The sequence below is a fragment of the Rhincodon typus genome, chromosome 3 (assembly GCF_021869965.1).
Source record: "Rhincodon typus isolate 14 chromosome 3, sRhiTyp1.1, whole genome shotgun sequence".
NCBI classification, from domain to species: domain Eukaryota; kingdom Metazoa; phylum Chordata; class Chondrichthyes; order Orectolobiformes; family Rhincodontidae; genus Rhincodon; species Rhincodon typus.
This window is the reverse complement of record NC_063334.1, coordinates 78524236-78543251: the sequence shown is the minus strand read 5'-3', so window position 1 is coordinate 78543251 and position 19016 is coordinate 78524236. Positions and strand designations below refer to the sequence as shown.

Here is a 19016-nt window from a genome sequence, read left to right as displayed (position 1 = left end):
GTTTTTAATGATGCTGTGACAAGGAATAGGTGACCCAAACAGCTCACAGGATGTGGGCAGGTCGTTTAAATAACATAGTGAGGTTTCCTGCCATAACGTTAGCAGTCATCCCATTTTTAACTACAGGCGAGTGGGTTTCCTGAGTCTCAGGAAACTTGAAAGCTTAAAGGAGGTGGAAGGAAGTGAAACCGTACAATAGATAGATACTGTTTGTTATTCCATGCAGTGACCTCCAATGATTCCCAAAGGATTGCATGAAAACTTATGCTAGTTAATCAGTACAGCCCACATAAGGTATTAAACTTCCAATCCTCAAGCTTGCTATGATCAGCATTTGATTCCCCCTGTGAGTGCGTCACAAGGTGTTCCTCTCTGATTCTGCCAGACTGCTTCCCCTGAAGTGGATATCTCTGTGTAGGTGCTTGCAGGGCTGTAATGCCTGATGGATTATAATGTGCCGGTCTGCTTCCTACTTTCCCTCAGTGCCAATACAAACATTTTGGGAAATCTCAACACAGAGAAAGGGAACATCTGTTAGCTTGGCAAGTAGCCACTGGCAGTGCACATTGTAACAAAGCCTTGCTGTAGAGGATTACCAGTTAAGTCACTGGTTGAGTGCAAAGGGCTAGCTAGCACAAAGTTACTACACTCTCTCCTCAACCAATCCCTCCACATGAGTTACTTGGAGGAACTACTCCTTCTGCTAGGTGCAGCTTCAGTATTCCACATATATGCAGTGTGTCTCCCAAAGGCCAGTCATTTAGAGCACTGACGGATGCTTTCAGCACTAGAATGTAGCCCAAGCTCACGTTCCACCTGGTCAGAAAAGAGGGGTAAAGATCATGCAATGAGTTTTAGGATATAAGAGTGGGTGAGAAAACCCACAAATATTTAATGAGCTGAAGGACTGTTTAGCTTTTGTTGGGTATTGAGTTGGAGTTAAAGCTTCAGAAGGGACAATATTTTAAAGGAAAGATGTTTATTTCCGACTCTGCCATTGTCATTTGCGAGATAAAGTGGCAGGTTTTGCTATCAAAGTAACAATGATACTCACAGCACTCACTGATATTTATTCATTAACAGTCCACCAATACCCAGTGCTGAGCAGATGCATAATTGTTTCTAGTTTCAATGGTGTCAGTTCACACTTTCAGTAATAGAATGGACAAATTGTTCTAGGCTGAAAGGTGCAATGACAAGTTCAACTTCCAATGAATGCTGTTAGATGTCTTACTGCAGCACATCTGTCCCATCGGATAGTAAAATGCAGAACTTGGGGGAGAAAACATAAGTTATATTACTGGAAAGACAAATATCTATAATACGACCTGAAAACAAGGAGATGTAGGAAATATGTAGAGATGAACTTAAAATAGAAAACCAAAACAAAACTATTAATGTGATAACATTTTGACAAAACAGCATGTGGGAAACATTTCCACTCACATTGTCGTGAAAAATGATTAACATCACAAGAAAGGCTTTCAGTATGGATTATAGTTTTCCATATAGAAAGGGATTTGGCTTGTGTTGAATATATTTTAGGATGTTTTGAGCACAAAAAACCCCATAAAACCCCAAGCCATCATTATTGTTAATTTCAGGAGGAGTATGTTGAGTCATGGCTTTTTCAGTCTCTGCACATGCTGAGATGTGCAGTTGGGATGTCCACTGACAAGTACACGTACAGAATTTTGATCAAGTGCCTTACAACAGATCAGAGGACTCGGAATATCAATAGAAGGTGATCTGGCAATCTTCAGTCAGAGGCTGCTGCATATATTGAACAAATGATGAATGAAAATAATGGGTTACTATATTCGTATACATATAAAAAAAAGAATTTTGGCTATAGATGGATGGCATTTTTAAAACTAGCTAACTTTCTTTGTGGACCAGGGAAGCAGTAGTACTAGTGTGAACCTTCCCAGCCTCAAGCTACCTCCTTCTTCAAACGCAGACTTTCTGGACTCTCCATCAATTTCTGACATAGCACATTGGTATTCATTTTCACAGGTCTCCAGTGACTGTCTCATTCCCTTTGGACTTTGACTCATATCTGCAAGAAGTGATCGTTTTGCACTGGCTTCAGGCACAACTCAGTACTTGAGTGTACAAATGATGCCCAGGAGTCAAAATGTGAAGTGACAAGGTAACATTGCACACAGTCGCATCAACATCCAATTCCCAACCCAAGTAAATAACAGAATTTATTTTGTATATTTTCTGGTATGGTCACAAGATGATCTTGCCTTCAGTGGGCATATTTATGTAACACTGTTTATAATGCTTCGAAGGATAAATTTTATAATGCAATTTGAATATACACTTTGAATAGTTCCAACTGGATCGCTGAATTTCTCTCTTTCTCCCAATAAACAGCTATTAATATGTAAATACAATGACTGAGCTCCAGTGCCTTTGATGGAAGGGGGCTGGGAACAATGCTAGTGCAAATTAATGAACATGTATCGACTCGTTTGCAGAGACAAACTTTGGCAAGACTCCATTAGAACCAGCTTCTCTCAGGTTCCAACTCCATGTGATCCGATTTCATCTCACATCACTGGGATGCACTCGAGTGGATAGCATAATGATTATTAACCCCTTATGCTCCCCCTCCCTTCAAGTCTTTCAATTTATCCGGAATATGTTTACATCTTTTTACCCCACCTACAAACCTGTAACCAACTCCCCCACACCAACCAACTTCTAATGTTAAATTAAATGGCAGAATCAAGTGAAGGTCTTTGATGATGCAGTGAATTAATTTTTAATTTCTAGCAGCATAATCTTCTTTCTTTCCAGTTTGTTTGTCACCTGTGGCTGATAATGTTGATAATAGCTGATAATGCATTTACCTCTGAATCACCAGGTCCTGAATTAAAGTTCAACTCCAGGCTTGAGCACAAACATGAAAGCTAGTATTTCTGTACAGCACTAAAACAGCTTTGCACTGTTAGGGGTTCTCCTTTTCAAATGACATATTAAATATGGGCTTCACCGCTCGGCTCCATTATATGTAGAAGATCTTGTGGCACTGTTTCAAAAAAAAGTGGAAGAGTTATTCTTGGCATCATGGCCAATATTGATTCCTTAAACAACATCACATTATTATGTTGATTGTTATATTACCACCAAGCAGAAGTTAGCTGCGTATTTTGTATTTTACAACAGTGACTCTGAAGCAAACAGTACTTCATTACTTTGAAATATCCAATAGTTCGGAAAGATACAGTATAAATACATGAATTTCTTTTCGTAGAGTAGGTGTGTTGCTGACTGAACACAAAAATAAGAGAAATACAGATAAATGCAATGAAAAGGAAACAAACTGGACTCTTTCAATTCCTCCCACTTCCTACAGACAAAGGGGGTAGCCATGGGTACCCGCATGGGCCCAAGCTATGCCTGCCTGTTTGTAGGTTACGTGGAACAATCCCTCTTCCGTACCTACACTGGCCCTAAACCCCACCTCTTCCTCCGTTACATTGATGACTGTATTGGCGCCGCCTCCTGCTCCCACGAGGAGCTCGAACAGTTCATCCACTTCACCAACACCTTCCACCCCAACCTTAAGTTCACCTGGACCATCTCTAATACCTCTCTCTCCTTCCTGGACCTCTCCGTCTCCATCTCGGGCAACCACCTAGAAACCGATATCCATTTCAAGCCCACTGACTCCCACAGCTACCTACAATACACCTCCTCCCACCCACCTTCCTGCAAAAATGCCATCCCCTATTCCCAATTCCTTCGCCTCCGCTGCATCTGCTCCCAGGACGAGGCATTCCACTCCCGTACATCTCAGATATCCTCGTTTTTCAAGGACCGCAACTTCCCCCCCCTCAGTGGTCGAGAATGCCCTCAACCGTGTCTCCCACATTTCCCGCAACTCATCCCTCACACCCCGTCCCCGCAATAACAACCAAAAAAGAATCCCCCTCATCCTCACGTACCACTCCACCAACCTCCGGATCCAACGCATCATCTTCCGACACTTCTGCCATCTGCAATCCGACCCCACCACCAAAGACATCTTTCCCTCCCCACCCTTATCTGCTTTCCGGAGGGACCACTCTCTCCGTGACTCCCTTGTCCATTCCACACTCCCCTCCAGCCCCACCACACCTGGCACTTTTCCCTGCAACCGCAGGAAGTGCTACACCTGCCCCCATACCTCCTCCCTCACCCCCATCCCAGGCCCCAAGAAGACTTTCCACATCAAGCAGATGTTCACCTGCACATCTGCCAATGTGGTATACTGCATCTGCTGTACCCATTGTGGCCTCCTCTACATCAGGGAAACCAAGCGGAGGCTCGGGGACCACTTTGCAGAACACCTACACTCTGTTCGCAATAAACAACTGCACCTCCCAGTCGCGAACCATTTCAACTCCCCCTCCCATTCCTCAGACGACATGTCCATCCCGGGCCTCCTGCAGTGCCACAACGATGCCACCCGAAGGTTGCAGGAACAGCAACTCATATTCCGCTTGGGAACCCTGCAGCCCAATGGTATCAATGTGGATTTCACAAGCTTCAAAATCTCCCCTCCCCCTACCGCATGCCAAAACCAGCCCAGCTCGTCTCCGCCTCCCTAACCTGTTCTTCCTCCCACCTATCCCCTCCTCCCACCTCAAGCCGCACCCCCATCTCCTACCTACTAACCTCATCCTGCCCCCTTGACCTGTCCGTCCTCCCTGGACTGACCTATCCCCTCCCTAACTCCCCACCTACACTCACCTTTACTGGCTCCATCCCCGCCTCTTCGACCTGTCTGTTTCCTCTCCACTTATCTTCTCCTCTATCCATCTTCTATCCGCCTCCCCCTCTCTCCCTATTTATTTCAGAACCCCCTTCCCCTCCCCCATTTCTGATGAAGGGTCTAGGCCCGAAACGTCAGCCTTTCTGCTCCTATGATGCTGCTTGGCCTGCTGTGTTCATCCAGCTCTGCACCTTGTTGTCTCGGATTCTCCAGCATCTGCAGTTCCTACTATCTCTGGACTAGGGATTACTGTCTGAAGTTGTTGAACTCAATGTTTACTCCAGAAGGCTGGAAAGTGAAATGTGAGGTGCCTTTCCTCAAGCCTATCTTGAACTTCACTAGATTCATGTGGTAGGCCAAGGACATAGGTGTTTGTTGTAAGGCCAAGGTGGAAAATATAATGATAGTCCATAGGAAGCTCAGGTTTATCCTTGCAGACTGAATGGAGGTTTTTCACAAAGTGGCCTCTCAATCTGTGTTCTGTCTCCCCATTGTAGAAGAGAGAACATTGTGAGCTGCGAATACACCAGACAATATTAAAAGAAGTACATGTAGATCATAGCTTCATCTGGAAGGAGTGTTTCAGGCCTTGCAATGGTGAGGAAGGAGGAGATATCACACGTCCAAGTGATTCCATGAGAAGAGGATGAGTTCTTAGCGGTGATTGAGGAGTAGCCCAGGGTGTCACAAAAAGAATAACTCTTTGAAATGCTGACAGAGGAGGGGAGGAGAAGAACATTTTCATTTCTTGAACATTCCCTTTAACCCTGTGACTTACTCTTTTATCGTGTTGTAGGGTCATAGTCATAGTTGTAGAGGTCTATGGCCCAGGAAAAGGCCCTTCAGCCCTTCCAGTCTGCACTGGTCAAAAAGAACCACCTCATTATTCTAATCCCATTATCTAGCACCTGGTCCATAGCCTTGTAAAGTCTGGTATCGCAAGTGCACATTTAAATTCTTCTTAAATATTATGAGGGTTTCCGCCTCTACCATCCTTAATGCAGTGAATTCCATATTCCTATCAGCCTCTGGGTGAAATTTTTTCCCCACATCCCCTCTAAACATCCTGCCACTTACCTTAAATCTTTGTCCCCAGTCATTGATCCCTTCACCAAGGGGAAGAGTTTCTTCCTGTCAACCTTACCTCTGCCCCTCGTAATTTTAAACACCTCACCTCAATCATGCATCTCCCCCCTCAGTCTCCTCTGCTCCAAAGAAAACAACCCCAGTGTATCCTTCATAACTGAAACTCTCCAGTCCGGGAAACATCCTGGTAAATCTCCTCTGGAACCTCTCCAGTGCAATCACATCCCTCCTATATTGTGGATTCCAGAACATACACAACACTGTAGCTGCGGCATAAATAGCACTTTATACTGTTCCAGCATAACCTCCCTGCTCTTAAATGCCTCAGCTAATATAAAGTCAACACTGATCCATGTGGAGCCCCATTAGACATAGACTTCCAGGCACAAAACGCCTACAAATTTCTAGCCTACATAACATAACAGGATACAAAATGAGGCAGAACAAAATAGCGTCCAAAAACACATCCCTCCCTAATGCACGCATGTTCAGTTCGAGCGGAATGCCAACAGTGTGGTGTCACCTGCCCCGACAGCCCCAGGTGCACCCGTTCCCTCTGTCCCAGCTGCAGACATCGGATCAGTCTTCCTGAGAGTAAACCCGAGGAAAGCGATGTCCCCAAACCGAGCCCCCAGCCACACACTTAGATTCTGTGCGGACCAGCTGGTGGAGGTATTTGCTGACATCTTCAACTTCTCCTTGCAACAACCTGAAGTCCCCATCTGCTTTCGGGGTGGCACAGTGGCTCAGTGGTTAGCACTGCTGCATCACAGCGCCAGGGACCCGGGTTCAATTCTAGTCTCGGGCGACTGTCTGTATGGAGTTTGCATATTCTCCTCATGTCTGCGTGGGTTTCCTCCAACAATCCATTGATGTGTAGGTTAGATGGATTGGCCGTGCTAAATTGCCCATAGTGTCCAGCGATGTGTAGATTAGGTGGATTAGCCATGGGAAATGCAGAGTTATGGGGATAGGGTAGGGGGGTGAGTCTGGGTGTAATGATCCTCGGAGAGTTGGTGTGGACTTGTTGGGCCGAATGGCGTGTTTCCATGATGTAGGGATTCTATGATGATTCTATGCTTCAAAAAACTGCCATCATCCCAGCACCAAAGAAAACACATGCAGCATGCCACAACGACTACCGCCCAGTGCCTCTGACCTCCATTATCATGAAGTGCTTCAAGAGGCTGATCACGGCCCCACATCAACTCAGGCCTCCCTGTCTGCCTCAATGCTCAGCAATTTGCCTACCAGTGAAACAGATCCACAGTGGATGCCATTTCCCTAGCCCTACACTCATCCCTGGAACATCTGGATAACAAGGACACCTACATCAGGGTCCCACTCATCGACTACAGCTCCACCTTCAATACCATAATTCTGACCAGATTAATATCAAAACTCTGAGACCTAGGACTCGACTCCATTCACTCAACTGGTTCCTCATCTTCCTGACTCACAGACCGCAATCAGTAAAGATGGACGACAGCACCTCCTCCACGATAATCCTCAACACTGACACCTTCTCAGTCCCCTACTGCACTCCCTGTACATCCACAACCATGTGGGCCAGATTCCATACATACGCCATCTACAAGTTTGCTGATGACACCACTGCGGTAGGCCAGATATCAAACAACAATGAGTCAGATTACAGAAAGAAGGCAGAGGGCTTGGTGTTGTGGTGCAATGATGACAATTTCTCTCCCAAGTCGGCAAAACAAAAGAACTGATCAGTGAGTTCAGGAAGAAAGGAGGAAAAGCACCTATCTAGGTCAACGGAGCTGACTGGAGAGGGTCAAGAACATCAAGTTCCTAGGAGTGATGATAACAAACAATCTGTCCTGGACCTCCCACTTAGATGCAATGATCAAGAAGGCACAGCAACGCCTCTTCTTCCTCAGGCGGCTCAGGAAATTTGGCATGTCCATAAGGACCCTCACCAACTTTTACAGATGCACCATAGAAAGCAGTCTATCCAGGTGCATAACAACCAGGTATGGCAACTGCTCTGCCCAGGACTGTAAGAAACTACAGAAAGTTGTGTGCACAGCTCAGACCATCATGGAAGCCAGCCTCCTATTCATGGACTCCGTTTATACTTCTCGCTGTCATGGAAAGGCTGCCAACATCACCAAAGACCCCTCCCATCCCAGTAATGCCCTCATTTAACCTCTTCAATCAGGCAGAAGATACAGAATGTTGAACACTTGCAACAACAGGTTCAAGAACAGCTTTTTCCCTGCTGCTACTAGACTGCTGAATGGACATCTCTAACTTCAAATAATGTTGATCTTGCTTTGTGCACCTCCTGTGTAGCCATAACCTTGTATGCCTCACTCTGCCTAGGCACCCTATGATCTGTATGTCATTGCTTGCTATGATCTGCCTGTGCTGCTCGCAAAACAAAACTTTTCACTGTACTTTGGTATATGTGATTGCAATAAATCAAATCAAATCAAACAAAAACATCTCTCGACCATCACCTTCTGCTTCCTGCCACTCAGCCAACTCTGGATCCAATTAACCAAATTTCCTTGGGTCCCATGGGATCCTACCTTTGCTATCAGTTCCCATGCAGAACACTATCAAGAACTTTGCTGAATCCAAGTAGACTACATCAAACGCATTGCCCTCATCTACACAGCAGGTCACCGCTTTGAAAAATTTTATCAAGTTGATCAGACATGACCTGCTCTTAACAAAACCATGATGACTGTTCTTAATTAATCCCTGCCTCTCCAAGTGCAGGTTAGTTCTGTCTCTCGGAATTACTTCCATTAGGTTCCCCATCACTGAGATTAGACTGACTGGCCTGTAGTTTCCTGGTTTATTCTTTCGTCTTTTCCTGAATAATGGTATGACATTGCTGTCCTCCAGCCCTCTGGCACCGCTTCTGTGGCCAGAGAAGAATAGAAAATTATTGCTGACACCCATGATATTCCTTCCTTGCTTCATTCAATAGTCTGGGTTAGGTGTTTTTGATTTGATATATTCTGACGTACCTAAGTACAGTGAAAGTTTTCTTTTCTCTGCAGAACAGACAGATCATACCATATAAAGTGTATTAGGGTAATAGAACAGAGCGAAGAATATCACGTTACAGCTGCAGAGAAGTTACACAAAGAACAAGACCAACATTTAAATTTAAAATTTGAGAGGCCCATTCAGAATTCTGATAATGGTGGGGAAGAAGCTGTCCTTGAGTCTGTTGGCACGCGTGTTTAAACCTCTGTATCTTCCATCCGATGGAAGAGCTTGAAAGAGTTTATAATTGGAGTGGGAGGGGTCTTTGATTATGTTGGATGCCTTTCCGAGGCAGCGAGAAGTGTAGATGGAGTCAATGATGGAAGGTTGGCTTGTGCGATGAACTGGGCTGTGTTCACAACTCTGTGTAGTTTCTTATGTTCCCGGGCAGAGTAGTTGCCATACCAAGCCGTGATGCATCCAGGTAGAATGCTTTCTATGGTGCATCGATAAAAATTGGTGAGAGTCATTACAGATGTGCCAAATTTCCTTACCCTTCTGAGGAAGTAGAGGCATTGTTGTGCTTTCTTGACCATAGCATCAACATGGGTGGACCAGAACAGATTGTAGGTGATCATCCCTCCTAGGAACTTGGTGGTCTCCGCTATCTCCACCTCAGCACCATTGATGTAGACAGGACATGCCCTCCACCTTGCTTCCTGAAATCAATGACCATTTCTTTCCTTTTGAGAGAGAGATTGTTGTCTTTGCACCATGCCATCACGCACTCTATCTCCTTCCTGTATTCTATCACATCATTGTTTGATATTGGGCCTGCACTGATAGTATCATCAGCGAACTTGAAGATCGAGTTAGGATGAAATTTGGCCACACAGTCATGAACGTTCAGGAAGTACAGTAAAGGGCTGAGTACACATCCTTGCGGGATGCTGGTATTGAGATTTATCGTGGAGGAGGTGTTGTTGCCTATTCTCAATGATTGTGGTCTGTGGGTCAGGAAGTTGAGCATCCAGTTGCAGAGGGCAGAGCAGAGACCTGGGTCTTGGAGTTTGGAGATGGGTTTGATTGGAATTATATTGTTGAAGACGGAGCTGTAGTCAATATGTAGGAGCCTGATATAGCTATCCTTGTTATCCAGGTATTCCAGGGATAAGCGTAGGGCCAGAGAGATGGCATCTGCTGTGGACCTGTTCAAACAAGCAGGCTGGGAGGCTAGAGTTGATTGGAGTCATGACTATCCTTTCAAAACTCTTCATAATTATGGAGGTCAGAGCCACTGGGCAGTAGTCATTGAGGTATGTTGCATCAGTTTTTTTGGTAGCGGGATGATGGTGGTCTTCTTGAAGCAGGTGGGGACTTCAGATCTGAGTAAAGAGAGGTTAAAGATGCCAGTGAATACTCCCACCAGCTGGCCTGGAGAGGGTCTGAGTGCATGGCCAGGGACTCCATTTGGGCCAGTCACTTTCTGTGGGCCCTTTCATCAGGCCCTGGAGATTTATCTAATTTTATGCCTTCCAGATCACTCAGAGACTCTACTCTGTCTATACTGATTTCTTTGACTATATTACAGTCCTTCGCATTGATTTCTATATCCACATCATCCCTCTTATTAATGAACACTGACACAAAGTATTTCTTTAGAACTCTGGCTCGACGCACACATTACAACTGTGCTCCTTAATTGATCCTACTCTTAACCTAATTATCCTTTTCTCCTTAACGTACTTGTAAAATAACTTAGAATTGTCCTTACTTTACCTGCCATTATCCTTTCATTGAATATCTGTTTCTCTATCTCCACAGATGATGCCTGATCTGTTTGGTATTTCCAACATTGTGTCTTTATTGTATGTTATAACATCTGCAGTATTCAGCTTTCTGATTTATTTTTTTCTTTCTTTCTTTGCATTGTTTGGTTGCTTCATGCGTATAAAGACAAGGATGTTACTATCAGTATTAAGATGGATTATAATGTGTGAGCATCGAGCATAGCTATTGTTCAAAATTTTAGAACTGTACTGGTCTATGATTTTCCATTTCCATATCAGACATCACTATAGTCTCTTTAAAAGATACTCTCTTTGTAATGTTAATATGGCGAATTACAGAAAGTTCATGCTGCAAATTTGTATCAAGAGTAAGTGACTAATGTTATTTCTGTCAAAACCATCAAACTCTTCCACATGGTTTGACCTGAATTCAATCCTACACGCACAACGTAAAAAACAATATGTTAATCCATTGTATCATCAAGTGTTTTTGTTTTATTTTTCAAAGTCAAGTTTGTCACACATCTGATGGGTCTTGCTCCATTCACATTTTTCTTGGTGCTCATCCTCTTACTTCCATTCATCTCGTACATAGAAATTTAAGAAAACTCCCCAGGGAGATTGGTTCAAGTTAGTTCCAGTCTTGGAGCAGAATCTCAATTGCAACAGAAGAAAATCAAAAAGTTGCAGGACATAGCGGTCATCAGCATTTTTCAAAGATCCATTTATCTTTTCATGTGTATATCTCCATCTTATCTATTGGTATTTTGGATACTGAAATGCTGGTCTGGATTTTCCAATGATCAGATAGTCATTACTCCAACATAGAGGGAGTTGTGCCTAGAGACCCCACAGAATTCTTAATTCTGAAGGATTTGACTGGGAAAAAGATTTTTTTTTGCTGGGAATTCTTCTATGCCTGGAATCCTCTGAATGTCTCCATCTAAATCAGAGACTCTGGAGCCTTTCAATGAAATTAAGTAAAATAGTTATTCAGGAAAAGTTAAACTATTAGATAGATGATCTAATCTGGAGTAACAATTCAACAGGCCTAATAGTTACCTCACACGTATCCAACTATAACTTCTTCAGACCACTTACAAATTCCCAGCACTGACTTGACACCCCACCAAGTCCCAACTCCCCTTCTCCCTCCCCAATTCAAACCACACCCCTCACCTAGGACCCTATCCAAACACCTCACTGGACTAGACTGACCAAACCCTTTGCCATCAGACAGGGCCGATTCCCCCACAACACCACCCTTGCTATCAGACCCAATCCAGCCAGACATCCTGTCCCTACACCCTCCATTAGGTCAGATTTTAGAACCGTTAGGTCAGCTGGCCCTAACCTGACCTGATTCCTTACCCTCATCTTATACATTGGGAACCCTACTCCTACCCAGCTGGCACCTTACTCCTTACCAATCTGTCATCCCAAGCTTTACATTCTACCTGCTTCTCATCTGCCACCCTAGTAACCTGGCACTCTTCCCCTAACTTATCTGGCATCATACTCCTGGCATTCTATAGCCTCCCCAGCCTGGTACCCTGGCACCCTATGTGCCCAGCACTCTTACATTACATTTAGCTACATAGGAAAGGTTTGACAACATTTATCAAAGTGTCTTTAAGCACTCTTAAATTTCAAAAGCGGTAGCTGACTGTTGTGAAAAGGTGTCTGTTCCTCTGACAGTTCTGCGTGACATAAGAAGTATAAGAATGGAAGCACAACTCTGCATTTCTGAGGGAGTCCTCAGCAGGAACACAGAGCTCACACCTTCCATGAAAAAGAAGAGCTGAGCGGCAATCTGCATGAAATTGACGTTGCTTGGGAAATCTGACCCATTAGATCTTGTCTTACTCTCTAAAGATGCTGGATGACATGATATGCCTTTCTAACATCATTGCTTTCTTCAAAGTGTTCTAGCATTTGTGTTTTTTCCATTTTATCTGACCGTGTCAGGGTGATATTTTAATAATGTCCTCCAAATGGCATCTTGCAAAAATATCAATATCTATCAAGGTATTCGTGCAATAACTTCCACCTTTGAGGAATGTATATCAACTACCCACATTTATTTGATGAAGGATCTTTATGCAACATGCTTCAGTGGTTCTGATACAGTACTAATAGGTTACATCTGGTGAGTTCAAATTCGTTAGTAAAATTGAAAATGATATTTGTAGACCTTCATCCTCCTAATTCCCTTCCAAACCCCTAAGATCTGACACAAAAACAGAAATTGCTGAAAAAGCTCCACAGGTCTGGCAGCATCTGTGGAGAGAAACCAGAGTTAACATTTTGGGTCCAGTGACCCTTCCTCAGAACACTTGCTCATGAACATCCTTTTCGGAAATGGACTGTGTCACTTGTACCATTCATAACTGGCCCATGCTACATAATTGACTCATAGTGGCTTTCCAAACCATTATTGATACACCAAGTATTGCTCTTTGCCTCTATCCTTCTTTTGCTATTGTTTGGGCATTGCAAGAGCCTCTTTATTGTCTCCAATAACCTTTGGAGAAATGTAAAAAGTCGAAGGAAAATATTTACGATCGGTTTCAAAGTTCCAACAATATATGTTTTTGTATATGACCACTTTCCTTTTAACTTGTTCCCATAGTCTGATGAACAATCTCCAAGTCAAAAGCTTAATACAGGCCCTTCCTGGAAGTCATCAAGTATTCTATTTGCTGTACAGATACTTTGCTGAGTTCTGTGGTGCAGCAAGCAATATATCCTGTTTTTTTTATTTTATTTCCCTTAAAAATAAAACAATTATAAATCAATGGCAATCATTCTAAAAAATACAAAAGAGTATAAATGCACAGCGGGTTTGTCAATGATTGAAAAGGGAAGATTTATGTTACAGATGAGAACGTTTCAACATTTAAAACTGTAGTTTATTCCCAAGATACAGAGTGAGCAATATGTGCCATTTTCACACACAATTGGAAAGGTCTATGTACAGATGGAAGTCTGTGAATTCCATTGAATTCTAGCTTATAATTGGAATGTGGACCATCTGGCCTGGAAGGTCACAAAACTGCAGAGACTAACTATGCACTTCCGAAAGCAGACACAATTAGAGGAAAGCTGTTAGGCTTTATTTTCAATTCCAACCTAATACAGCAATGAAGCAAAGTTAGATTATATAGTATAAATTTTAGTGACAATCTTCTACGTGTGGATCCTCACCCACTGGGACCATATATCAGGAATTTGGGAACATGATTTATCTGGCCACTCTTTTAATCGTTAAGAAAATTGTGAATAATGCTAAAAGACACATTCAGTAGGCCAAAGACCCTGTACTAAGGTTAGTACACAGAACTGGAACCGTTAACTAGTTTTATTTAACCTAACTATATACAAGAGATAGTAAGAGATAATTTGGCACTGTACTTAGTTTCTAGTTCCATCTTGTTCTGACATCATCATGATGTAGCTTCCTCTGCTTATGCTCAGTTATTTTTTTCTTCACAGATCCTCACCAAAATATAAAGCTGGCAAATTACCAGACGTAAGATATTTATCAAAGTGTTGATTCTTTGCATCTGCACGTCCAGCATGGACCTTAAAACATGAGAAAAGCAATGTGAGAAATTGCAGACAACTGTCCATGATTTTCCACCCATTGAAAATGAATGGTTGGAAAACCGTAAGCTATGTGCCTACAATATGCTTCCTGTATGCAGCACTCCCCTCTGAGAGCAATGGGAACATTAAACAACATCTTTCAAATTTTCATTGGATGCAACCTATTTCTTGAGGGTATTGACAATAGGCTTTCCTATTGTTTGAATATTCACGCTGCCAAGTTACTTTATAGAATTTAATTATGAAGAAAGAACTCAGCTTGAGCTTTCCTTGCAGACTTACTGTACAACTGCATTTTGGTGACATAATAATGGCAACAGAATAACACAGTGTAGGGGAACAAAGCCTCTGACCAGTTCATCTTCTTGACTGTTGTAGTTTAAAAGCATTTCAAACTTCAAGTCATCAGGAAGAAATGACAGAGTGGTTCCATTCAGTTCCATCTTTTCATCACAACTTCACATTTATCAAATCAGACACTCTCATAGCAAAACATAAAACAACTGTGCTAAGCCACTAAAAAAAAGGCACTGGACAATGGGGGTTTATTTGATTTTTCTTACCAATGTTGGTTGTAATTGTCCACTTGAACTTGTCCAGATGAGCATGGTTGAAATGAGAAACTCTGTAACAAGATAAAGCGTCAGATCTGTTTCTAACTGTTTATAGCACAGCTATTTGATACCTGACTATAATACAGATACTGATTTAGTTTTCAGCCAATGACAGATTTTAACAATATCATGGACAAGGTTTGCAATAGAAACTTTGAAATTAGGAATGACATCCTGAATTCAATTTTGGTTTTTAAAATATACACAAAAGCTATTGCATGAAGAGAATATCATGTTCAAAAGTAAACTGGTTGATGCAAGCAAAGAAAGGTTCAGTGTGCTGTGCACCAAGGAAACCACACACAGATCCCAGGCAAGGTTCCTGAATTTGTACAGTTCCAGAAGGATACTCCAAATTGTTAAACTTACAATAAGAGCTTCTTCAAGTAAATAAAAAGGAAGAGAGAGGTTGAAGTGAAAATAAGCCCCGTAGAAAATGAATCTGGGGAGAGGGTTTTGAGGAGCAAGGAAATGGCAGAGGAGTTAAACAGAAATCTTGCATCAGTCTTTATGTTAAAACTTTGAACTCCATTATTATTAAAGAATACGCGGGAGGATTTAAATACTATCATCATCACTAAAGGAGGAAACTTAGACAAACTAACTGAGCTAAAAGCAGATAAGTCTCCTGGCCCTCATGGCTTGCATCCTAGGATCCTTAAAAAGGTAACTGCAGGGATCGTGGATGCTGAAGGAAACATTGGATTCTGGAGAAGTACCAGAGGATTGAAGAACTGTAAATGTGACACCCCTATTCAAAAAGAGAGGAAGGCAAAAACCAAGAAACAAAGGGCCGATTAACTGAACATCGATTGTTAGCAAAGGATTAGAATCAATTATTAAGGAAGACTAGCAGAGCATTGAGAAAATCACACCTAATTAAATAGAGTCAGCACAGGGTTGTGAAAGAGAAATTGTGTCTGATTAATTTATTATAATTTTTCAAGAAAGTTTCAACCAGAGTGGATAGAGTGTAGCAAGTAGATGCGTCGTATTTGGACTTCTAGCAGCCATTCAACAAAGCACGTCACAAAACATTAAATCATAAGATAAGAGCCCATGATGCTGAAGGTATTATGTTGGTAAGGATAGAGAACTATCTTATGGGCAGGAAACAGTGAGCAGGGATAAGGGGTTCTTTTTCAGGTTGGAGACCAATTGAGGTTCCACAGGGATCAGTGCTGGGACCACAGCTGTTACAATGTATATGAATTACTTGAAGGGAGGAAGTGAATGTACTGTAGCCAACTTTGCAGACAACACAAAAATATGTGGAAAGGCAGATTTTGAGAGGGATGTAAACAATTTACAGAGAGATATTGGTAGGTGAAGAAAGTGAGCAAACAGCAAACAGAGCATTATAAAGGAAGATGCACAGTTGGAAGGGAGAAGAGAAGTTAAATCGTTTAAATTGAGAAAAATGCAGAAAGCTGCAACACAAAAGGACTTGGGGGTACTGGTACACAAAACACAGAAAGTTAGCATACAGGTTCAGCTGGTAATCAGGTAGGCTCTTATTCACTCTTTGTTGGCTCTTATTTTAAGGGGGTCAGAGTATAAGAGTAGGGACGTATTCCTGTAACTGTACAAGGTGATAATAAGACCACATCTGGAGTACTGGAAACAGTTTTGGTCCCCTTATTTAAAGAAAGATATCATTTCTTTGGAGGCTGTTCAGAGAAGGTTCACTAGGATGATCCCTGCTTTGGAGGGATTGTCTTTTGAGCAAAGGCTAAACAGGTTGGAACTCTACTTACAGGAGTTTAGAAGTATGACAGGCAATTTCAATGAAACATATAGGATTCTTAAGGTACAGGGAAAGGGCAGGAAAGTGGATGGGAGGCATGATCCAACTGAATCGCTGAGCAGGCTCAAGACATTACACAGCCTACTCCTGTTTCTATTTCTTAATGTCTTATGCTCTGAACTCGTGGGTGAATAATCATGAATTGTATCCCTTCTTTATTCATCCACCCCATCAGTTTGTCATATCAAGGTTAATCTTAAAAGGATCCCTTCCCTAGTGAATACCTTTCTCCCAGACCCAAATGAACTTATGTTTTAAAAGGAACCAATTTAACCAGACTTACTTCAATTAACAAAAAGAGCAAAAAGAAATATTGTATATGCATTAGAAATAAGAGGCGAGTCTGAAAAGATATAATTCAAGCAAATAGACATACAGATCAGTCTATGAATTGTTTATGAAGAGCGATATTTGAACTGTCCAGCCTTTACCATGAGCATTGACATTGGAAATCGAATAGTTGGTTTCATGATCCGTAATTGTGCAGATTAGTTGAGTTCCTATAGTTCTGATTCCTTTTGACCATGTTTGAATTCCAGCATTCAGGATGAGACAGAGTCATTTTGTTGTTCTATTTCTTTTTGTCTGGTTGCTTTCTAGCACTCAGAATGAGAGAAAGTTTTTAACTGTAACACTGTAGTGACTAGGGGCAAACTCTTTGACTGTACCCTTCAAAGTGTGCTAATGCTTGAACCCAGGCTGGTACATAGGAGAAAGTTCAATCCCACTGGCACACTTCAGTAGGGTGGGACCTGACTGTTTAATCCTTGTATATCCTTCAAAGGAAAAATTCAAAATGTATCTGCAGTTTGGAACCCCATAATCCATAGCAAGTGGCATGCTATTGAGCAGAGATCTCATTATCTTTATGGTAACAAGAAATCACAGTCCAGTCTGTAATGATTTACCTCTTTTTTACCTTTGAAAGTTTGTTGTTTGAAAGTTCACTTTGCATTTGTAGATGTGAAATTCCCTGGGTTACTCTCACCAGTCACTTAATGTACATGTATCGCCATTTATAGATGTATTAGCCTTCTTTTAAAAACATATTTTGGATTTGCACTTAAAAATGCCCACAGTGTTGTGGGGTTCTGACCTGTAGCCATGACAACACATTCTGTTATTGCCCAGGGGGACTCCCTGAATCGAGCATCTGAAGTCAGAGGCTGAACATCTATTTCAGGCTTCTTTCTGTTGACAAGGCAGTTTCGCTAGAAACCTTTAAACAGACCAGTAGTGGTTGCCAGAAAAATGGTAAGTCGAACATGTTTTGAATATGAAGCAATAAGGATTAGGAGTGGGCTGCTGCTGGTCAAGCAACCCATTCCTCTTCCCTTGCCAGAGTAACTATCGGTCCTTGCTAGTGTCCCCATTGGTAGGTCTTCACTTTCACACTTAACACACTGCCTGCTGAGGCATGCCTGCTGACCCCAGCACACCAGTGGGCCAGTGGCGACACAAGAAAAAGAATTCGACATGCCCCTTCTGCGGATCAGTTTTTGGCTCGACAGTTATGGTTGCTGATTTTTAGGTCAAGCAAGCATGTAGAAAGCTGAAATTTCAATTCCTGATGCAAAGTTTAAAGGCTGGACTGAAAGTAGGATGGACTTCCACTTGAGAATGAGTTAGGTTTTCCCATGCAATTACATGTTCCTCAGTTCGTTACATATTCATATGCGAGCGAAACATCAAATTTTCGTAGTGGGTGGACAGGAAGGTCTGCACCCCTCCAGGCTACAACACTTGGGCACCAGATTTAAAAGGGACCCAGTTAGCATAAAGTAAGCTCCCACTCTTCATTATGCCCATTGCCCCTGTAACTTTGACTGTCTTCACATGATCCCAGTTTGCTGCCTCCAATCCCCAGTATCCTTCCATTGCTGTGATGACCTTCAAGTTGTTTACCCTCCCTTTCCATTGTATCCAGCCCATCATTTTTATTCAGTTGTTGCCACTTTTAATGCCATTTAAATTAATTTAAGCTGATCCCTTTTTAAGTTATGCCACACTTGCCTATTTCGGCTAGGTATGTTTTAATCAGTCCATCTAGATTATGCAGGCGAGTGAGCTTGATCTGCCCTCAACCCTAACACAGTCATAAATATATTGCATAAAGGCAAAAATGGCCTATGAACCTGTTTTATCATGAGCTACTGAAAATGGAGCTGCCTTTACCACGAACGTTTACACAATAAAATGGGTTATTTCTGAAGTATCCAAGTAATGAATTAATGATTTACTCACTGGAGCTGGGGGGATGGGGGGTGCGGGGAGAAAAACAGGCTAGTCCACCAAGTACTCATCTTGTCTAGTCAGATTGTGAACAAACATTTCCTGTTTTTGTCTAACAATATGTGCCTGAGAACATGATGTTG

The 19016-nt window shown here is 42.4% G+C and overlaps 1 long non-coding RNA gene across 1 annotated transcript in view; it reads right to left on the bottom strand.

Annotated features, from left to right (window-relative positions):
* Positions 1-235: 235 nt before the first annotated feature.
* LOC125482807 overlaps positions 236-19016 on the bottom strand; it is a 35092-nt gene continuing 16311 nt past the window's right edge. Inside the window, exons 3-5 of the long non-coding RNA XR_007261782.1 lie at positions 14784-14845; positions 2862-3040; positions 236-816 (exon numbers count right to left, since the gene is read on the bottom strand). This is a non-coding gene — a long non-coding RNA (uncharacterized LOC125482807). The remainder of the gene's footprint in view (positions 817-2861; positions 3041-14783; positions 14846-19016) is intronic.